General features: G+C 36.8%; 1 protein-coding gene and 1 long non-coding RNA gene across 2 annotated transcripts in view; one reads left to right on the top strand and one right to left on the bottom strand.

The window, feature by feature from the left end:
• Positions 1 to 21,914, bottom strand: part of LOC128021110 (neurotrimin) — a 309,825-nt gene that overhangs the window by 246,039 nt on the left and 41,872 nt on the right. The gene's annotated exons all lie outside the window — the stretch shown is intronic.
• Positions 3,195 to 4,099, top strand: LOC128021114 (uncharacterized). Its single transcript, XR_008185469.1, has 2 exons — positions 3,195 to 3,282; positions 3,946 to 4,099. It is a non-coding gene; the product is annotated as an uncharacterized LOC128021114 (long non-coding RNA).

The following is a 21,914-nucleotide window of genomic DNA, read 5'->3' on the forward strand; positions in this document are numbered from 1 at the left end:
ACCGTCATGAACTAAACTCTAAGAGCTGGTTTCCAAAAATAAAGTACAAGGAGAGTGGTCTTGAGATCTTGAGAGGCAACATCTCCTTTAATCTTTAAAGTGAAGAATTTTCTTAGAAAGTCTTCACAAAAAGTGAAATACTCTTGCCTGATCCGATATCTCCGACAACCAGAACTATCTACTGAGCTGATTTTTGTATTTCTTGTTTTTTTTTTTTGGAAAGGAATCAGTCCCTGCTTCAGTGCTTTGGTGATATGTATGCTCTCCCCCAATGGATTATTAGAAAATAGCAAAGCATGAAAGTGCTGAACAATGAGACCAGTTATCCTTTATTTCATAGTCAACAGCAGCACCAGGCTTATTCCCATGCCTTTTGAAATAGAAAATCAAAAAGCATACAATGTGTTCCACTGTGGCAAGGCAACCATGCCAAAGAATTGACAAGCATAATATTAGCCTCGCAAACATTACATAAAATGAACATTATAAATAATGAATGGAAGGAAGGACATGAAACTGAAAGGCGTGATACTTGCTTCCCAATATCACAAACAAATAACTATCCAATGCTTCTATAAAACCAGATTCCACAGTTGAGTTAACTAATTACAGCTCATAATGCACGTCATTGCATTAAAACTCCACATGACTGTGACAAAAACTTTTTAAGGAGACTTATGCTCTATTTTTTATTATTTTTTCAAAATTAGAAAAAGGAATGTATTGTGAACCAAATACAAAGCCAAGGTTCCTTCCATTGATATAAAATTAATCAATTCTTTATAATTTTTTCTATCCTCCAATCACACTATGGCCTGGCTGAAGGACTGAGGTCAGTGCCATATTATTCCAGCTGAACCGCTCTCTCTCTATCAGTGTTGACCTTTTCCAGATTCTCGAGTCGAGCTATAATAAATTTAAACAACCATGACTGACGTGCTCAAAGACGAACACATCTACCTGGAAAATGAGGTTAACTGTAGTGGAGATAGAAAATTCCTTAGCTGGGCAAGCTTGAACAGATAACAAGAGTTACTAACACTCATGTTGTTCCAAACCTGTAAGCATTTCTTTTGTCTGTAGAATGCAATGGGTTTATACTTGTATGTCTGCCTCTTTTTTTTTTTCTTTATACTGAAAGTGAATAGGGCTGTCAAGCTTCTAAAATGACACAGAAGGTTAACATCTCACTGAAGTGGATGATTATTAGTGAACAGTTTATATTCCAGTCTATTCTTCACACAACGCTTCAGAAGACATATATAAAACTGCACAAGTTATATGAACCCCTTTTACAGAGCTTTTTGTCCTTTTTAAAGCTTGAAATTGTCAGTTACCATTCATTCTGTCTGTATAAAAAGGGTGACAACCAGTATTCAAAATCCTGTTTTTGTGTTCCAACTCTCCCAGGTCTAGAATGACATGAGCGTGCGCAAATGTCAGACTTTTCATTTCTTTGCTGAACTATTCCTTTACAGTTTTTTTCAGTCGCTAACAAGCATTTGTCCAAGCAGTTGTCACATTTTCAAAACTCTAAACACAATTAGCACAGCATCTGTCTATTGTGGCCATACCATTCACACATTTCATGTCGTTTTCACACAATATGGAGTCATTGAACACATTTCCACAATGCTTACATTTTCTGAACAGACAAGCTATACCTCCCAACAAAATTATGGATGGTTTTTGTAGTATTTACAAATGTTAACACACAACATCCCACAATAGCAAAAACAATGTTCCAAACCTTAGATACAGTATAAAAACCTCTGCTTCTGCAATGATATCAGTTCAAAAACAATATATCTAAGCTGATTTATGTTGTGTAAATTGGGCCAACCACAACTGATTCCAATCTGGCTTAGACTCAATGGCAGGGGTTATTTTTTTCTATTACATTGACACTTATACAATAAAAGGAGGACTTTGAAGAATTATATTTTTGGAAACAGAAACAGAAAAAGACAAACACTGTACTGTATGGACGAGGAAGAGTAAGAGCAAGGGGCCCAGGGAGAAGAGCAGGAGCAGTGAGAGGAGCAGGAGCAGTGAGAGATGCAATGAGAGGAGCAGGAAAAGTGAGAGGAGCAGGAGCAGTGAGAGGAGCAGGAGCAGTGAGATGTGCAGTGAGAGATGCAGTGAGGGGAGCAGGAGCAGTGAGAGGAGCAGTGAAAGGAGCAGTGAGAGGAGCAGTGAGAGGAGCAGGAGCAGGAGCAGTGAGAGATGCAGTGAGAGATGCAGTGAGAGGAGCAGTGAGGGGAGCAGGAGCAGTGAGAGGAGCAGGAGCAGGAGCAGTGAGAGGAGCAGGAGCAGTGAGAGGAGCAGTGAGAGATGCAGTGAGAGGAGCAGGAGCAGTGAGAGATGCAGTGAGAGGAGCAGGAGCAGTGAGAGGAGCAGGAGCAGTGAGAGGTGCAGTGAGAGGAGCAGTGAGGGGAGCAGGAGCAGTGAGAGGAGCAGTGAGAGATGCAGTGAGGGGAGCAGGAGCAGTGAGAGGAGCAGGAGCAGTGAGAGGAGCAGTGAAAGGAGCAGTGAGAGGAGCAGTGAGAGGAGCAGGAGCAGGAGCAGTGAGAGGAGCAGTGAGAGGTGCAGTGAGAGGAGCAGGAGCAGTGAGAGGAGCAGGAGCAGTGAGAGGAGCAGTGAGAGATGCAGTGAGAGGAGCAGGAGCAGTGAGAGATGCAGTGAGAGGAGCAGGAGCAGTGAGAGGAGCAGTGAGAGGAGCAGTGAGAGGAGCAGGAGCAGTGAGAGGAGCAGTGAGAGGAGCAGTGAGAGGAGCAGGAGCAGTGAGTGATTGTTTTTATTCCCCCCCCCACCCCCTTTTTTATCTGGGCTTTTTGCTGTTGTTGTTTTTTGTTCAGAATGCTCTTATGTGTTTTATTGATATTTTGTTCACTGTAAACAATACTGTCGAACCTGTTCTGTTCTATCATACCGTGTTTCTACTGTACCTCCTGCAGTAAACAGTAAAGGAAAAAAATAGCTTTTTATTGGAATGCTTTTGAATGTGAACATAACTGTACATTTGGACATACAGTTCCTAACCAAGAAATTTAGTGTAAAACAGTGAATTGCATGTTTTGCATGCAAATACCTGTAAAACTGAGACTGAAAAGTCTATTCAGTTTTTGTAATGTCAATAATAGCCAGTATTTTGAAACCTGGTGTAGTTTGATTGACTGCATGTACCTTGTTAAGTGAAAACAAGTGTTATTCTTTGACAGAATAATTTAATTTTGAGTCAGATTTCCAGTGTTTTGGTAAAGTTGGTGTGTGCAGAGAAAGGTGTGTTCTATTTTGAAATGAAGATTTAGTATATATTTAACAAAATGTGTTTTTGAGAAGAAAATTATCCATTTGGCCAGTTGTGTTTTGTAGGTGTGAGTCTGTGTTAAGAGTTTAGAAAAAGTATCTGAAGTATGGTTAAGCGCTTGTTAGCGATTGAAAAAAACTGTATTTTACCCCCCCCCCCCCCCTTTTTTATTCTGGGCTTTTTGCTGTTGTTGTTTTTTTGTTCAGAATGCTCTTATGTGTTTCATGGATATTTTGTTCACTGTAAGCAATACTGTCAAACCTTTTCTGTTGTATCATACCGTGTTTCTACTGTACCTCCTGTTGAATCATGCAACAGTAAAGGAAAAAATAGCTTTTTACTGGAATGCTTTTGAATGTAAACATTACTGTACATTTGGACATACAGTTCCTAACCAAGAAATTTAGTGTAAAACAGGGAATTGCATGTTTTGCATGCAAATACCTGTAAAACTGTGACTGAAAAGTCTATGCAGTTTTTGTAATGTCAACAATAGCCAGTATTTTGAAACCTGGTGTACTTTGACTGACTGCATGTACCTTTTGAGGTGAAAACAAGTGTTATTCTTTGACAGAATCATTTAATTTTGAGTCAGATTTCCAGTGTTTTGGTAAAGTTGGTGTGTGCAGAGAAAGATGCGTTCTATTTTGAAATGAAGATTTAGTATATATTTAACAAAATGTGTTTTTGAGAAGAAAATTATCCATTTGGCCAATTGTGTTTTGTAGGTGTGAGTCTGTGTTAAGAGTTTAGAAAAAGTATCTGAAGTATGGTCAAGCGCTTGTTAGCGATTGAAAAAAACTGTAATACCTTCTAGACTATGTTATACACCTCTGAATATACTAAATGCATTTCGCAAGTAGAGACGGGATACTAACAGCACATTTGGAGGATGGAAATGAAAGACAGAGCGTATCATGGAGTATGCATCTTCGCAAACCGAATATTAATGATGCTTAGAACCCTCAAGCTTGTAATGATGATTCATGAATTTAATAATCCGCCACACGTTTCTAAAGCCACCGGGACACTGGGCGATGTGTTATTATGATACATTCTACAAAGCATTGTTCTTTATCTGGAAAATCCTTTCTGAATGCAAATTGCACTTTGAAAGAAAGTTCAACCAAAGCCAGGACAGTACTCATCTGAATTACCAAGAAGAATCTACAGAGAAAGGAAACAAGAAATACAAGCTTGGAGAGTTTTAATCATCAATGATGCTTTGTTTTATAATCTCAACTTTGATACATAAACTACCATTTAAAAGTTTGGGGTTGTTAAGCTTTTTTTCATGTTTTTGAAAAAAGTCTCCTATGCGCTTACCTGGCACAGTGTGAAATATTATTACAAACTGTTTACTATTTTAATATATTTTACACATATTTGAAAATTGTATTTATTCCTGATAGCAAAGCTGAATTTTCAGCAGCCATTAATTCAGTTTTCTTTGTCACATGATCCTTCAGAAATCATTTTAATATGCTGAATTTGTACTCACAAAACATTATTATCAATGCTGAAAATGTTGGTGCCATTTAATATTTATGTGGAAGCCTTAATAACCATTACTTTTTTTCAAGAGTTTTTGATTAATAAACAGTACGAAAAAGAACAGCATCTTAACCATCACTTTTGATTTAAATAAATGCATCCTTGCTGAATAAAACTTTTAATTTTTCTATATAATCACAGGCTATATTTCTTATTAAAACAAAATGACTGGTTAGATAACTATAACTACACCACTACAAGGAGGCTAAATTATTCCACATTGATGGCCATCTGAAAATGGTATTCTGAAATATCATATTCCTATCCTCTGCAACCATTTTTCAACTTTATTATGCTGCCACCTGCCAAGAACACTTTATCTGGCTCAATAAAGTACATCATCTTCAGAAAGCTGTCTTTTAGTAAAAGCGAGAGGAATGTATAAACATTCAAACAGCATGCTAAATATGCTCTACTCAATATGACTTAACACTCGTGTTGTAAAGATGAACATATGAAGTGACTATATGTGATCTGGCTATTTAACAATAACTAATACAGTTTCATGCCTCTTTCTTGTAGGACGATTTTTTGGGCCTGGCTTAGTAGGGGGTGGCTGAACTTTAGCATTGATTTGTAATGGGTCGCTATCTGGGTTTTCACAAGTGATTCATCTGCAACTTTCATTCTGGAGAACCTACAATACAACTGGACTGTGAAATATGAATTTATTGAACTTGAACCTGGAGCAACTGTCTGATTCATAGTCAATCAAACAAGTTGCCAGAAGCTATTGGTTAATACGCCTACAGGGAACATCAGCACAATTTAGTATTCCACATTGAAAATGTGCATTCGTTTGGGAAAAATCATCCCAAAACCCACAAAACACAGAACCTGCTGGACATAGCAACTGATAATTTAAGATTCTCATCTACAAGCAGATTTATTTATAAGCGTGTGTCGTGTCCCATTGTGCAGTGACGCCTCGAAGCGCTTCTTTCCATGGATTTCTCTCTTTTCACAGTCGATACCAAATGCAAACTCCATTTTGAAGCCACAATAACAACAATTTCACTTCATGGGGATGTGCTGTCAACAGCAGAAAAGAGTCATCACAAATCCTTCAAGACTCGGGCAATTCTAGACAGATTCTTCCAAAACATTTGTAGCATTTACAGGCCATAATCAAATGATCAGTACTTTTATATATACATTTCGCAAGAGTTACGTAAATACACACATCACAGCTTCATTTCGTCAGAGATGCGACGAATGGCACCATGAGAGATCATTACAGACAAAGCGCATCACTAGGCGTCTTGTTGAGAACAGCATGTTCAAAGCCGAACACAATGATGCCATTGTTCCTTACGGCATTACACTCAGGTCAAAACTCTGGGCTGAAATGTACTTTAGTACAACCTGCCCATGCGATATGGAATCAGACGTTTTATAACCAAGTTTCTCCACCCACAGATATAATTACACTTCATGGAGGACACTGATGTATCATTTTATTTTCAGTAGAAGCGATAAGGAGAAACGAAGAGAGTCATGGGTCGGGTAAAAGCATTAATTTGTCTTGTCTGCATTTCAGTCTGAATCACAAGACACACACTTTCATGGTTGCAACATGCTTTGCAATTATTCTGCAGACTTGCGATTTTATGTCTCAAAAGATAGGCAGTGATTTCAGACAATAACTGAAATTATTTTGTGTAATGAAATATTGGAGGCACTTATAGCCTACTTGTTTCTTTTGTTCCCTTGTGTCTAAGCACCTTGTTAAGATACAATAGTCTCTTTCAGTCTTCTCACTTCAGATGTTGTATACATGCATCGCAAAGTATGAATAAAAAAATGAATCACCATTTGGAGTGACAGTCTAGTGGTTAGTATGTGAGATCTGAATATGTGAAAGCATAAGTACAGTTGTAGCTTCCATTGTGTCCCATTTCATGCTGCCTTAACCTTTGAGACTCAATCTAACATCTTTATTTTTTTAAATGGCAAAAGTCAGCAGAGACATGGCTTGGTGGGTAGAGCACATGCTCTGACATGCTTGGGTTATAACCCACTTTTCTCAATTCTTCACTTTCCTGTCATGCTAAGAGACATCAAAAATGATCACCGACACGCAGTTATATGTTTGCACAACTAAAAAAAGGGCAACATTGTGCATGGATTTTTTTAAAGCTGAATTTACTTATTTAATTAGAACATATTTTTACTAAAATAAAAATGTATAAAAATAATAATAATGATAATAACTATGTAAACTAAACCAAAACAATAATAAAATAATAATTCTGCAAATAGAAAAAAAAGATACAATTCTTCTGACCAAAGGAACGCATTTTATTTCTGAATATAAGTATTCATTAACCCCAGAATGTATAAACAAATTTTGCTGTGATTCTTTCTTTTTTTTTTTAAGCTTGAACCTTAGTTACTGTCTTTTTCCCAGAAGGCAGTTGGTAGAAACTCGACCTACTAATTTATCCCTATAGAGCACTGAGAAGATTATGTATTGAGGAAGCATCAAGAATTCATGTCAGCAAAAAAGCAACACTGGGGCCTAAAGCCTAAAGCAACTGTACAATAAAATAATTTATCTGATTTTTAAGCAGTTTTGTATACATGCTCCAGATTCAGGTTAATTTTCCTCAGTGACGAATCAAAATTGTTTTTATGGTAATCAGCATTCAGCCACAAACACTGCTGATGTTAAAATTACTGTTGTTAAACATGTATTTCCTACTTCAAAATCATACATTTGCAGTTAGGAAGGATTACAGTAATGTGTGAAGGTTTACGTCAAATATTAACAACAGTAAAAATAACCACTGACATCACAGAGCTTGATTAAATCTCAATTTAAATCCAAAATTAAAATCATGGATTTCCATTTAAGATTAAATCACATTTTTTCCAGGAAAACAAGAAATACATTTAAAGAATGTTATGAATCACTTTATCTCAAGGCTGAGCTGAAGATATTGCTCCTGACCATGGGAACTATTTGGACAAAACTATAAAAGGAAATGTGCATTATCTTCAGTTTAACAACGGTAAAACGGGTACAACTGTTAAAATAAGTAATTTATCTATTTGTAAGATATGGCATAATAACTGTATTTAAAAAATTCCTAATGAGCCTTATTCACCAAGTTAAAGAAAACCCCTGTCTTGATGTATTTTTCAGTGGTGGCTGTTAGTCAGCATGATGGCTTTCATACAATGGGCCAAACAATCTACGTTTGTGAGCTCTGAAATTGCTTTCACTACCTGCGGTGCCACGTTTCTTTACATAATCTGAGCCCAGCGTGCAGTCGAGGCAGAATGCAGCCGAGCTTTCATGTCAAATCTGTGCTGAAGGTTTACCTATCAATATCAATTCACAGAAATGTGTTTGAATGAAAATTTCCAACGAGGAGAGGAAGAACAACAAAACAGATGTCAAGTTTAAGATGGTTCCATTCAGACGCCATTGCCCAAAGCATTTGCAGGAATGTTCGTCGGAACACTCTGTCGTTATTGTTCGGATATTTGACACAAAAATAAAAACTCTGCCATAATTTACTCACCCTCATGTCATTCATAAGACTACTTTTATCGTGTTTTGTGGCATTTTTGGAGCTTGAAGCAATTGTCCACATCCACTGTCATCTTATGGAACAGAAAACGCTGGAAAATCTGTTAAACAAAAACCATACCAGTCTGGAGTGACATAGGGGTGAGTGATATTCGCTTGAAAAAAAACCTTTAAAATGGCATGATTATGGTTGGCCAATATTATGGCTTGTTAATGGCTCATGTGCCTTCATTACAGAGGCTCATATTAGTCAACACCAAAGAACAATGAACACAACCCTTGAGGAATTATAGTACAGTGCTTCTTCATCTCTCGAGTCTTTCATTCTGTGCTGTTTTCTAATTACACTAGGTGAATAGGCAAACAAACAGCCATTGTCTCTTCATTTATATTTCAGCATGATAATCAGTGTACATGGCCATATTCCCACAGCTCTCAGCTTTACTTCTGACACACTCATTTGTGAAACACAAGATCTTAATCTCCTTACCCGACACATGGGATGCCTTTGTTTTGTACTACACATATACTTTTTTTACATTACCATCAGAGATTATGATATTTTCTAACCTTACTGCTAAAGGAACCCTCAAAGAAATCTTTCAAAATTGTTCTACTTACATTTAGACATTAGTTGGTAGGTTAATTAAGGTTAATTATATGGAGTGTATGCGGAAATGTTGTATTGGGCTGGTTTAGGTGAGCATCCTGTTTGCTCACCAGCCTGATCAGCTGAAAAGTGCCCAAAATTCCTTTAAAACAGAGCAGTCTGACCACGTTGGGAGAACAGCAAAGAAGCTTAGGCAGAAATGCGCTTTGCCTTCACTGCAAACTGTATGTGTGATGCTGCCTTGCCTGCTTTTTGGCTAAAAACAAAGCACCTGAGGAGGCATTGTGTAAATAAAGTTACACACCGTCTAGAAAATCCTTTGTGTCAGGAGGATGCCTATGATGCTTTAAAAGCTGCAGGCAGCTCACTAGGTTTTAAAACAGATCACAGGTTTAACTCTCCTTGTGGGGACATCTGGTCCTGACAACATAGGCAAAACATGACGTTATTACCTCTTATCTTATATCAAACAGCATATATACTCAACAGAAAGACTTCTAGTGCTGAATGTGTCGTTTCAGAAGGTCACAGATTTTTCCTGTCGAAAGCTACAACGTTTAAGGCGAGACAACACAAGTTGACTGCTCATTCATATGAGATGGGGCCCAGAGTACAAAAATTGCCCGTGGCAGACAAGCAGCAAGTGACAGAATCAGCAGAGAGAGATGATATGCAGCGAGGGTGACCGAAGACGAGAGGTCTCCAGAGGGCCCGGACACCAATTTCCACAAGGTCAACCGGAGAGCAGAGAAGTGGTGGTTCACGCACGCACACACACACACACACACAGGGAGCTGTGACGGCTGTTCTAGAACAAGGGGCAGACCTCATCCCAGTGTAGCGGCTTTATCTCACTTCAGTGAACAGGTGATCCTCTGCCTGGCTTCAGTTGGAACCAAAAAATACAGAGATGAAGGCAATAAAACATACATAATAACGCATAATTCAGTGATTCACTTTAAGTTTCGCTTAAAAGACTGAACCACTTTTGATTAAGTTTCAAACCCAACCATCTTAACCATTTTTAACATGAAAGTGTATACATTCATAGAAATGTTTTTTTTTTATGTTAATAGTTGACCAAAACAATCATTTATTAACATAATAATACTAACTTAAGCTTAATATTATTATTATCAATCATTGACGCAATTAAAAATAAACACATTTTAGTCACTATAATAGCAAATCATTTATAAATGCTGTGCAACAACAGTAAAAAAAACTTAATAGCTTAATAATAAGATTATTATTATTAATAATCACAGCAAATTTAATTTAACCATTTTTAAAAACTTTGAAACTTTAAAATTGCAATAACAACAACAACATCAACATGATAATAATAGAAGTTTTGTGTTATTGTTGTTATAATAATAACACAACACCACAACTATTATTACTAGTATTATTTTGTTGCTGCTATTACTTCAACTTCTGTTATTAAAAACTGTTAAAGCAGCTTTAGAAATAAGCCAATTTTAAAGAGCCACACAGATGGGAAATCAAAAATTATCTTTATTACAGTGTATGATGTAGCTGTCCATCTGTGTAAACAATTTGCAAAGTAATTAAACCAAAAAGTACACGATTTATAAAGTTATTGGCTTCTAAAGTAAGGAGTCGACTCTGAATCGCTGAAACGAGTCGTTATAGATTTCAAATCTTTTGCCCATCTCTATGTATGTCACTAGGAACACTTTGCATAATAATCTCTGCCTACCGTCTTGGGAGAAACGGAACTCTGATCTGCCCCACCCCCCCCACACAGACGCTCTGGTTGGTGTGAGAGCATCATGTCGAGGAGACAGTGTGTTTTTAATTGTAAAGGCAAGTTTGTTTTATTTTCACTGCCAAAGAATGAAAATCAGAAGAACCAATGGCTAAAATTCATTTTTACCACAATACCAGAGCAGAACAACAAATCCCTTTTGTTGTGTTCACAACATTTCACTGATGACTGCTTTTCTAATCTCGGTGAGTACAGAGGGATTTACAAAGCATTTGGCCATAAAAGAGGGTTAATTACCAACTTTATTTAGACCAACGAGCATCTCCGAAATAACACCGCGAAGTATGATTATGAAGTTATGTGTCTATTTTCTCCCGAGCGTCTTATCAGTATGTGTGCTGTCTGCAGCCTTTGCTTGTGCTGATCGTCATGTACAAACACGTCATTAAAATGAAGTGTAACTCCGTGAATACTCAACGAAGAGACATGAGAGATAGGGCTGTAGTACTCGAGTCCGGTCTTGGACTCGAGACATTTTTCTTTTGTCTCGGACTTGTCTCGGACTCTTTGCATTTGCACTCGGACTTGTCTCGGACTTGGCCATTGGACTCGCCAAGTCTTCTAGTTGGTCTCGACCGAGTCCAGCAAAAAAAGAAAATAAAAAATGTATCCTTCAAAACAAAACCACATTTGCATGATGTCGCGACTGAAAACGTTTGAAAAAAGCTATTCGCGCGCTCTCCTTATCCAAAGCACTCTGTAGCCTGCGCTTGCGCTCCAGTGGCGTCTACTGTTGCTGGGCAACCATGACCCGCTCTTCATGATGACGCAGAAGTTTCAGCAAAGAATAAATGGATTTCCATGATTAAACATCCCTTTCAGTAGCTCTGTTAATAGATTCATTTAAAAAATGGCTTTCCTTGTACAGCTATGATCATCTGTTTCTCCATCTTATCTTTCAGTATTGTTCTGGGAAAGGATGTGCGTGACCAGCGGTGCCTTTGCTGCGACCTGAAAAGTAGTAGATGTTTCTAATTTAATTTTCTACCTGTTAGATTGTGTTTTATTTACGTCTACACCTAGATCCCCTCAAACGTCCCCTTTACAATAATGAAATACTAATTATTGTTGTACAGTATAGGGGTTGCAAGACTAGGCTACTGATTTCTACTAGTCGATTTTTTTAATTAAAAATGCTCGTGGTTCATGCTATTGTAAATGAAAACACTAAATCTTTTTTTTTAATCAATAAACGCTTATTAATGTATAGCCTTATGCAACAATTAGCCTACATGTGTAATTAAAAAAAAAAACTTTATAATTATGACATTACATATTAAAATTGTCATGTAACAGCCAGTATTTGTATCTGTAGCAATCACACATTTTTTCCTATCTGCATTCGGATACAGCGTCGTACAGTTACTTGATAAGACCGTTATGACTTTTTATATATTTTTTCGTAGTTATCACTGAACAAGTATGTCGTGTTAAACTAGAATAACTATTAATTTCTAAAATAATATTTATCATGCAAGCAGAGAGTCATGACAAACGTTTAGTGATCATTTGAACAAGACTGAATCCATTCAATGCACACATTCTCATTACGCAGAACACTTTGAGCGAGTCTATAATGTTAATGAACTTCACTAAACAGATGTGTGTGTACCGCGCAAACCAGCAAAAGGTAAAGATGCAAACATGTAGGACAAGTAGACAATGTATCCGTATCTAAGCTGATTATTAGCCTACTATTGAGAGAGAACTGATTTAGTTTTTGACAGACTGAGACGCGCAGCGCGGCTGTTTGATTGGTGAGCGCGCTGTGCTTATTCCATTCATTCGTATCATATTGTGGCCTAAGCTTTAAATCATTGCCTTTTAAATATATACAAATACAATAACGTGTATGATGTATTATTATAGGTAAAATTACTCTTGCAACGCTCTGATTTCTGAGAGATGCGCAGAGAGGCGACAACAATGCGGTGTTTGATTTGCGCTCTTTTCACTCATAAAGTTTAAATTCATTTACTTCTGGCGCTGATCCCCTGGCTCACCTGTTATCCAACAAATACCAGACTGTGTCAGCTTCAGCTTCAGCCGAGTATTCAGGCAGAATTATTCCTTGAGCGTTATTCGTTTTTTAAGCCATTATCCGTGCCTTTCCGAATAAGGTATTCGGCTTCAGGCACAACCCTAATTATTACATTACATATTTTATTTTTACATGCAACATAGATAAGGTCATGTAACAGCTCCACGCAATATTGTAATTCTAAAATTCACGTCGCAACACTTTGTATTCATTATGGTTAATGCATGCATAATTGTTTCCAACAGCGCCGAGTAGTCTATGCAAGCACTCATACAGTAGCCTATGACAAAAATATCGCTGTATTTATGTGCGCATGCCCAGTAGAGCCAAACGTATCCCTTCTAGCCTTGCTGCGCGCATTTTTCAAATCCCGAGCTTTGCGTGTGTCTGTGCACTGTGCCAAAGCATCAGTCATTTTAATTTTTGACCACAGACATAATGTCAGCAAAAGCAGCATTATTACGTAAATAAAATGACATTAAAGTATTAAAGTAAAATGAAATTTGACCTTACAGCTCCAAACTCTGTTCTAGAGGGCCAGTGTCCTTTATAGTTTAGCTCCCAGGGTCGGACTGGGGGTAAAACCAGTACTGATAACCAGGGCCCCAAAGGAAGAGAGGGCCCTTGAAAAGTATGAATCTGAAATATATTTTATTTTACCTGGATATTTTCATGGGTGGGGGGCATGGGGTCCATCAGGACTGCTTATGCATAGGGCCCGGGATCTTGTGTAATGCCCCTGTTAGCTTCAACCCTAATTATACACACTTGAACCAGCTAATCAAGCTCTTACTAGACACACTAATCTTCCAGGTGTGTTAAGGCCAGTTGGAGCTAAACTTTTCAGGACATTGGCCATCCAGGATGTAGTTTGGAGACCCCTGTCCTACAGAGTTTTTACTTTGCACATGCTTTTTGATCATTACAAATAATAATGTAAATTAATTTTCTTAGAATAGGATATATGCTGTCTCTCGCATCACAAACATTATCAGTAGTTAAGTATGTGGTCTTGAAGAGGACCCTTTTTTCTCTCATTTGGACTCGGTCTTGACTTGGACTCGAAACTTTTGGACTTGGACTTGACTTGGACTCGAACCTCTTTGGACTCGGTCTTGACTCGGTCTCGACTAGTTCTGGACTTGGACTTGACTTGGACTCGACAAAGCTGGACTTGACTACAGCTCTAATGAGAGAGATATCTATAGAAAGCTTGACATGTCTACTTTAAACAAGTGCTGCCGAAAACAGATATTCTGTGATAAAGTAATCCATATGAAAACAACGCGATGTCTGTTTTTCATGTCTCCCTTTATTATATCTAATGTGACCACGCCCCCGCGCTGAAGGCGCTATTCAGATTCAAACTGAAGCGCGCGGCTTGAATACACCCACACAGAAGAAAAAGCAGCCAGACTGTTCAAGTTTTTTATTTTACTGTTTGCTTCGCGGTGAGAGGAATAAGACATAATTCACCCCAAACAGATGCTAACGCATAGTTTAACAGCTTATGTTAGTTGACCAATCAGAACACAGTATGCTACCGAAAGGTGGGGTTTAAGGAAACTGAATCTTTTGAACAGCTTCGCGCGAACCGTTTGGGGATCTCTGAGAATTGAGGTAATTTTAAAATGATATTTTGACAAAATGACAATGTTTTTTAACCTTGGATGGATTTAAACCGAATGTACAGGACTTATAAACAATGATAGGAAGCTTAGAATTTTCATCTTACTGGCTCTTTAAAACATTATCTTCCTTGTAATAATTTATTCTTTAATTAATTAATAGAACCTGAAAAAAGAGGAATCCGGTCATTGACTCTTATAAATAAATAAACCTGATTTGGTCTCAAAGTCAAGCTCTTTCTGCTAACTTCATTTCAGTTACATGTCCAGGTATGGGCTGATTTTTCGGAGCTCTTCCCAAGAGAGCACTTATCGCAAAATGGATTTCCTGACTCGGAAGAAGCTCTTAATTTTTTACTCACTCTTAATGTGCCCGTAGTTCATTCCTGACACCTCTCCGCACCTCCATGACCCCTGATTGGCAGTCACTGATTCTAAACTCTACGCAAAGCCCATGTCCCAGAGCTGCTAGACATCTGATCCACTCTTCTCTACATTTAGACTGTCAGACTCGATGCATCTTCGTAATAAGCTATTATAATTTTGGTATGACTCAGCCCGCAGCCCAGTTTGGCTCATTGCGCATGGTAATTTAGCAGAAATAAGCACTCCTGCCTCTAGGCTTTTCTCCTGTCTTTTAGATAACATCCTCTTTGATAGCATCCTTCGAATAAACATCTTGACGCACATGGGCTTCTGGGCTCGGGTTACATGTACCAAAGGGATCAGGATCTGGGGCCAGTTGCTATGCTGGAAACGAATAGATTAGGCAAAGAAAGTGGAAATTGTGCTTTTAATTTTACCATTCCTACAGATCACCGTAAATGTGATCAGAGCAAGATGCTAAATGCATTTGTTTTATTTAGGTGTTTATTTTTCGAAACGTTGACATTCCTTGCGCCTGCATGCCAAATTACCTTTCACAGCAATCCTTCCTCAATCGCACACAGCCCGTTTATGTAGTTATGAGCTTCATAAGGCAGCGAACAATCCAAGTGAATTGAACAGCATGAGCATCCATGCAGTCCATTGGGGGAAATGTCTCACAGTGCACTTGTGCACATAGCAGTGATATAGTTTGCTCCAATTTTTTGCAACTCTCAGTTTAATACGTTGTACGAATTGGGAGGTGTTGCCCTTGACAATGCTTTAACCCCTTTACGTGCAAACATTGCAGACGGCCCCAGTTTATTATTGTTTCACTTTCACAGCACATTAAACATCACTGTCTTACTTCATCTGGACAAACTGTGCATCAATTGAAAGTTTAAAGACTCTAGCTTCGATATTTGACCAATATTTTGATAAAACATTGTTGCAGTGACAGATATTTAGTGATTTATGTCAGGAGTGCAAAATAATAAATCCGTATTATGCCATATTTTGAATAGAAATTCACCACTCACACATATTCAGTCACATCAGCAGCGGTTTATTTGTGTTCACATAGACTCACTGAACAGCGTCAATAAGGATTTATAGACCAAAGATGCATATCTGCGGAGATATATGGATATATTTACTGATGTTTACTTCATATTTCTTCAGACAGAATCGTCATTTCTATTCATTTTCCACGGATTTACGCGATCTGATGATAAACAGCCTCTCCCAGCGATCTGTGTGTGTGCGCAGTGGTCACAGCTCGTGCTGTGTGTGGCTCAGACTCTGATTGGGCCTTGCCAGTGTCAATCTTAGGAGTGTCATATATGGACACCGCCACATCGTGTCACATGCTTCCTGCACACTTCCTGGTAGTTATCTGGCCAAAACAACACTGAAACACCTCTGTACACACGAAATATCCGAATAATAAACCCGCGATTACGATAGTAAAGCTTGGTATGAGAATTTATTGAGATCTGGGGCGTTTTTATAAAAAAAATCGAAAATGTACATCGGAAATGCTAACTTGTGCAGCGATGAAAAAGGCTACAAATAACATATTTTTACAACAGTAAACGACCAAATTCCACCCCTGATCGCTAAAGGAAGTTATTATAAACACTCGATCGGCGTTTAAAGTGAGTTTTGAGTAAAAGTGTACTAATAATTTCATAAATTGTCTGATGTAGCTTGATGCTAATGTTAGCTCCGATGCTACTAATAGCAGGTGCTTTTCTTCTTCATAATGCATTTTTGTCACAATAATTCACGTAAGGTCGTAGGAAAATGTTTTGTTGTATTTTTATAGTAAGACTTTTGATAAATAAGGGCTAAATGCAAAGAGAGACTGAAGTGAGATCGCTGCTTTGTGTCTTTGTAAAGCCTGAAAAACCACAATCAAGGCTAATAAAGGTGGAATAAAAACAAAAGAATAATGATAAAAGAATAATGCGGATAATGTGTCATACCTGGCGGAGGTGTGAAAGACTCGTTTGGTGAGAACAATACAATCATGAATCGGGCAGTTTTCACAGCCAAACACACACAAAATACACAGGAGAGTTTACATGTGAGATCTCACAGAGATGACAAGGGCCATAAATCAATCTGATTAGCCTTCTCTAAAAAACACACATGACGGCCTTAGAAAATATTTCATAAAATTCGCAGTTTTACAGATTAGATTATGAAATTTCTAATGAAGTTTTGAAAGACTTGTGGCTTTAGCTACACTCTATTTCTAAACTCATATCTTACATCAACACATTTTTAAATACATTTAAAAAATATGTTTTTAATATTTATATTTTTGTTTTAATGTTTGAGCTTATATATCTCTATTATCATAACAGTCTGAGTGATTCTGATTCCTGAACAGTAAACTTTAAAGTGTCAGCTTTGTGAACATATGTTGAATATGTATCTAGTCAGAAAGAATCATGAGCAAAAACCTTTTTATTTTGGGTATGTCATTTCTGTCTCCATGCCAAAAAAGGAGGTGCCTAGAAAGGGGTTAAGGGTCAAAGACAAATGAGAATATACAAAATGAATTAAAATATGTATTAAATAAGTATAAATTAGAAGTGTCATCTGATGAAACCAATGAAAAATAAATATATATATATATATATATATATATATATATATATATATATATATATATATATATATATATATATTTATATATATTTATTAATTGTATATATATATATATATATATATATATATATATATATATATATATTTTTTTTTTTTTTTTTTTCTTAATTATCATTAAAAGAGTAAACCATTAAAAGTTTATCATACTGGACCAAAACATTAAGATAAGTATTACATTGTTATTATTATTATTATTATAAGCTTAAAAGCATAATTTAATCTTCATTATATTACTACAGTTGTACCGTCCTGATATTTTAATAAATTAATAGAACTTGCAAAATTCAACCTTCAAAACTTAATGAAAGACTCAAAGTCTACTCATTAAGGGAAGAGATCATGTGCCACAGTAAATAACAAGACAAATTCTAAATGGTACATAATTCCAAAAAGGTTATCAACCCCTGCCATTAGTTCTAGCCCGTAATAAGTGTTTCTGTGAATCATCATGCTTTTTTCACTGTTGATGGGCTCTGCAGAGAGTCCCTGCTATTGTGTTCTGAAAAGACCTTGGTTGATTTACCATACATAGAAGAATAATTAATGGACGAATTCATTCAGGGCAAAAACCAATATCAACAATTGCTGCTTTCATTTAGAGGAGGAAAAACAAGGCCATTGTCCATCAAATGCCTGCAAGCACATACCCAATAAAAAAGTTGATCACGACTCTCGGTCACCTGCCAAGCTAAACCATTTTGTGCTGATAGTGCAGCAGTTGCCACAGCATAGTCAGTTCACCAATGTTTTTATAAACCTGTAAGTATTTCATGCTCTCTCAGAGAGACACTGTGAAAACTGAAATGACACTTAAAAGGCTTAGTTTGCTATTCTGTTATGTTCTATTCTATTCTATTCTATTCTAACAATTTAAGTTTGAAAAGACTTTATGTAGCTTTAAAGTTCCACTTTTATATAAAAGAAAAGTATAATATAACAATTCTTCTAAAACATTCAGTTAATGCATTTTTTTTCTTAAGAGAGTAGTGGTATTTCAGTAAAAGCCCTATAAAAGCTATTGTAGTTGCAATAATTTAAGAATTGGCATTTAAAAAAAATAATTCAATCTACAAAATATACACAAAGCAAACAACAAGAAACATTAAATTGGTATATAACAACAAGCTCCACTCCTCTTTCAACTGAATCATCTTGAAAAACATCTTATTGTTCTAGTACATTCAAAAAAAGCTTAAATGGTAAACATGGAGGAGTAATACTCAATCCAGCACAGCTATGACACAGTGTCTGTCACCCTTGCTCTCTCTCACAAACATACGCACAAATAGTCTCACAGCAACAGCCCAAAGTGACACCGTGCATGACAATTAACCCAGAATTATTTTGTTAATGTGTTTACTTGGCAGTCGTAGCCTCCCATGCCTGCCAACCGGCGGGCCGTTTGGTGAAAACGCAAAAGGCTAATGTACAGGTCCAGTGGGATGGTTAACTCCCACAGAGCAGTTTGACCACTGTAAGGATGGCACTAAATGAAATTAACATTTCCAGGGCTGTGAAGGATTAATGAGTAGCGCTCATCTATAATTGCCCGTTAGTAATGGTAAAATAGATAACAAAGCTATACAATCTTATTGCGGCCTGGTGATTTGAAACTATCCAGCATTATAATACTTAACCAACTCTGTTTATGAGGAATATAATCAGGGGAGCTAAAGGTCTCAAAATACTAAACAGCAACACAAATCATTTCATGCCAATTCATGAGATAATCACAATGATAAAAAGCTGATTTTTAGGTAATCATTTAATCATTTTGACAATGTTGCAGATTGGAGCTAATGAGAATCCCTGAAATAATCACATACATTCTGAAACAAAACAGTGACCAAAAACGGCTATAACAGGGAATTAATTAAGTGTGAGCAAATTGCATCGACAATGGCTGTTTCAATCACAGCGGGGATTTATTTCTGAAAAAATCCTGTACTAATATTGCAGCTGTACTAACAGGAAAATACAAATGGGACTAAAAGCAAAATAATAAAGGAGTTATACAATTTTAAAATGAAAGGTTATGAAATCTGAAAATTTTTTACACTTCCCAAAGTGGTTCGTTTGAATAAGCATTTTCTTAAAGGGATACTCCACCCCAGAATAATAATGTTGTCATTAATCACTTACCCCCATGTCGTTCCAAACCCGTAAAAGCTTTGTTTGTCTTAAATTTTTTCTTAAGAGAGTAGTGGTATTTCGGTAAAACCACTATAAAAGCTAATGTAGTTGCAAGAATTTACGAATTGGCATTAAAAAAACAAAAAAAAATCAACAAAATATATACAAAGCCGTAAAAGATTTGTTCGTCTTCGGAACACAATTAAAGATATTTTGGATGAAAACCGGAAAACCTGAGACTGTCCCATAGACTGCCAAGTAAATAACAGTCCCTCCAGAAAAACGCGATTATGCGATCGCGTGATTTAATGCATAATCAGCCAAGGGCCGCATATTTATGCGGGGCTCGCATTTTTTCAAATACGCCGCACTTTCACCGCATAAATTGCCGATTTCAGGAAGCAAAATATGCGGAGGTAGCATGATTTCGTAATAATAATAATTTTTGTTGCAAAAAAGTCACATATATCTTAGCAGAAAGTTGAAAAATTTTGCGTTTACTTCACACAAGTAAATCACCATTATTTCCCAATGGGAACCTTATGAAGTGACGTAATTGCGCAACGTGAATATCATCTGTGAAGCCCACGGTGAAGGACGTAAATCATTCTCATCTGCCAACAAAAATAAGCGCAAAAGATCGCGCGAAGCAGTTACCCGGTGTGTTACATGACAGTGGGGGCAAATTATTTTGAGAGAGGGATGAGGATGAGGATGGTGAATGATAGGCCAGTGTTAGAGGCTACGCAGTTAGTTTTCATTTTCACAGTGGACTGTTGTAGTTTCATTCAGAAGTTGATGCATTTCTACAGTTGTAAGATTGTACTTTTTTGTTAAAGAGTAGTACCAAAACCTTACAGTTGTAAGTATATTAGTAGTATGTAAAATAGTTTACGTTGCAGTGAGATTGCACTTTGCAATTCCTGTAAAACAGCATTTGTATTTTTGTGTGTATATTTTATTTGTATTCATTTTTACAGAAGTTGTTGAATATTCCTTTTGTAAAGCTAGAGAATTTGTTTGACTCAATGTTTTGTAAGTTTGAGCCATGTGTTAATTAAGGTCTGAAATAAAACAGAATGTGATTTAGTATGCTTGCTTATCATAGGAAGTCATAAAAAATGACTCATTACAGTAAGGTAGTAGACTAGTGAGAACAGGGTGTTGGGGGGGGGGGGGGGGTCACCTTTTTTTCTCTTGTTCATCAAACCGCAGTTTTTGCAAGTTCCCACAATTTCATCGATAAGATTGCAAAAATATCCCACATATTCCATCGCATTTTTTAAGAAAACCTGCCGCAAAATCAAGGATTTTTGCCCGCAACAATCACAAGAATAATCTGCGTTTTTCTGGAGGGACTGAAATAACACTGTCAAGTTCCAGAAAATTATGAGAGGCATCGTCAGAAGCGTCCATCTGCCATCAGTGGTTCAACCATAAAATTATGAAGCAACGAGAATACTTCTTGTACGCGAAGAAAAAAAAAGACTTTATTCAACAATTCCTTTGTCAACAGGAATGGTACGGTTGAACCACTGATGGCTGATGTACTATTCTGACAATGTCTTTCATACTTTTCTGGACCTTGACAGTTTTATTTACTTGGAAGTCTATGGGAAAGCTTTTACAGCTTGCTCACCAACGGATCATCTGCAGTGAATGGGTGCCGTCAGAATGAGAGTCCAAACAGCTGCTAAAAACAACAAAATAAACCACAAGTAATTCACACAACTCCGGTCAATTAATTAACATTGTCATGAAACGAAAAGCTTTATGTTTGTAAGAAACAAATACACTATAAAAGCCATTTTAAACTTTAAACCGTTACTTTTTGTCAAAATACAAGTCCATAATAACGCTTCCTCCAGTGAAGGAGTCACTCATATCAAAATCAACTGAACATATTTGTTTACAAATGTTTTGGATTATTTTTGCTCATAAACGGTTTAAATTAAATTTATCCCAATTCTGACAAGATTAACTTTTAACTGAAGAAAGCAATACTCTCTTTTTTTATATATATATATATATATATATATATATATATATATATATATATATATGCAGAAGCAACGGTGTAAAAGTTTAAAACATCTCGATAGATTTGTTGTTTAAAAACATGCAGCTTTTCACTTCACAAGGTGTTAACTGATGGACTGGGTTTTTATGAATTACTTGTGGTTTATTGTGTTCTTTTTATCAGCTGCTTGGTCGCTCACTCTAGCGGCACCCATTCACTACAGAGGATCCATTGGTGAGCAAG

This window comes from Carassius gibelio, chromosome A10 (genome assembly GCF_023724105.1).
Source record: "Carassius gibelio isolate Cgi1373 ecotype wild population from Czech Republic chromosome A10, carGib1.2-hapl.c, whole genome shotgun sequence".
Taxonomy (NCBI): domain Eukaryota; kingdom Metazoa; phylum Chordata; class Actinopteri; order Cypriniformes; family Cyprinidae; genus Carassius; species Carassius gibelio.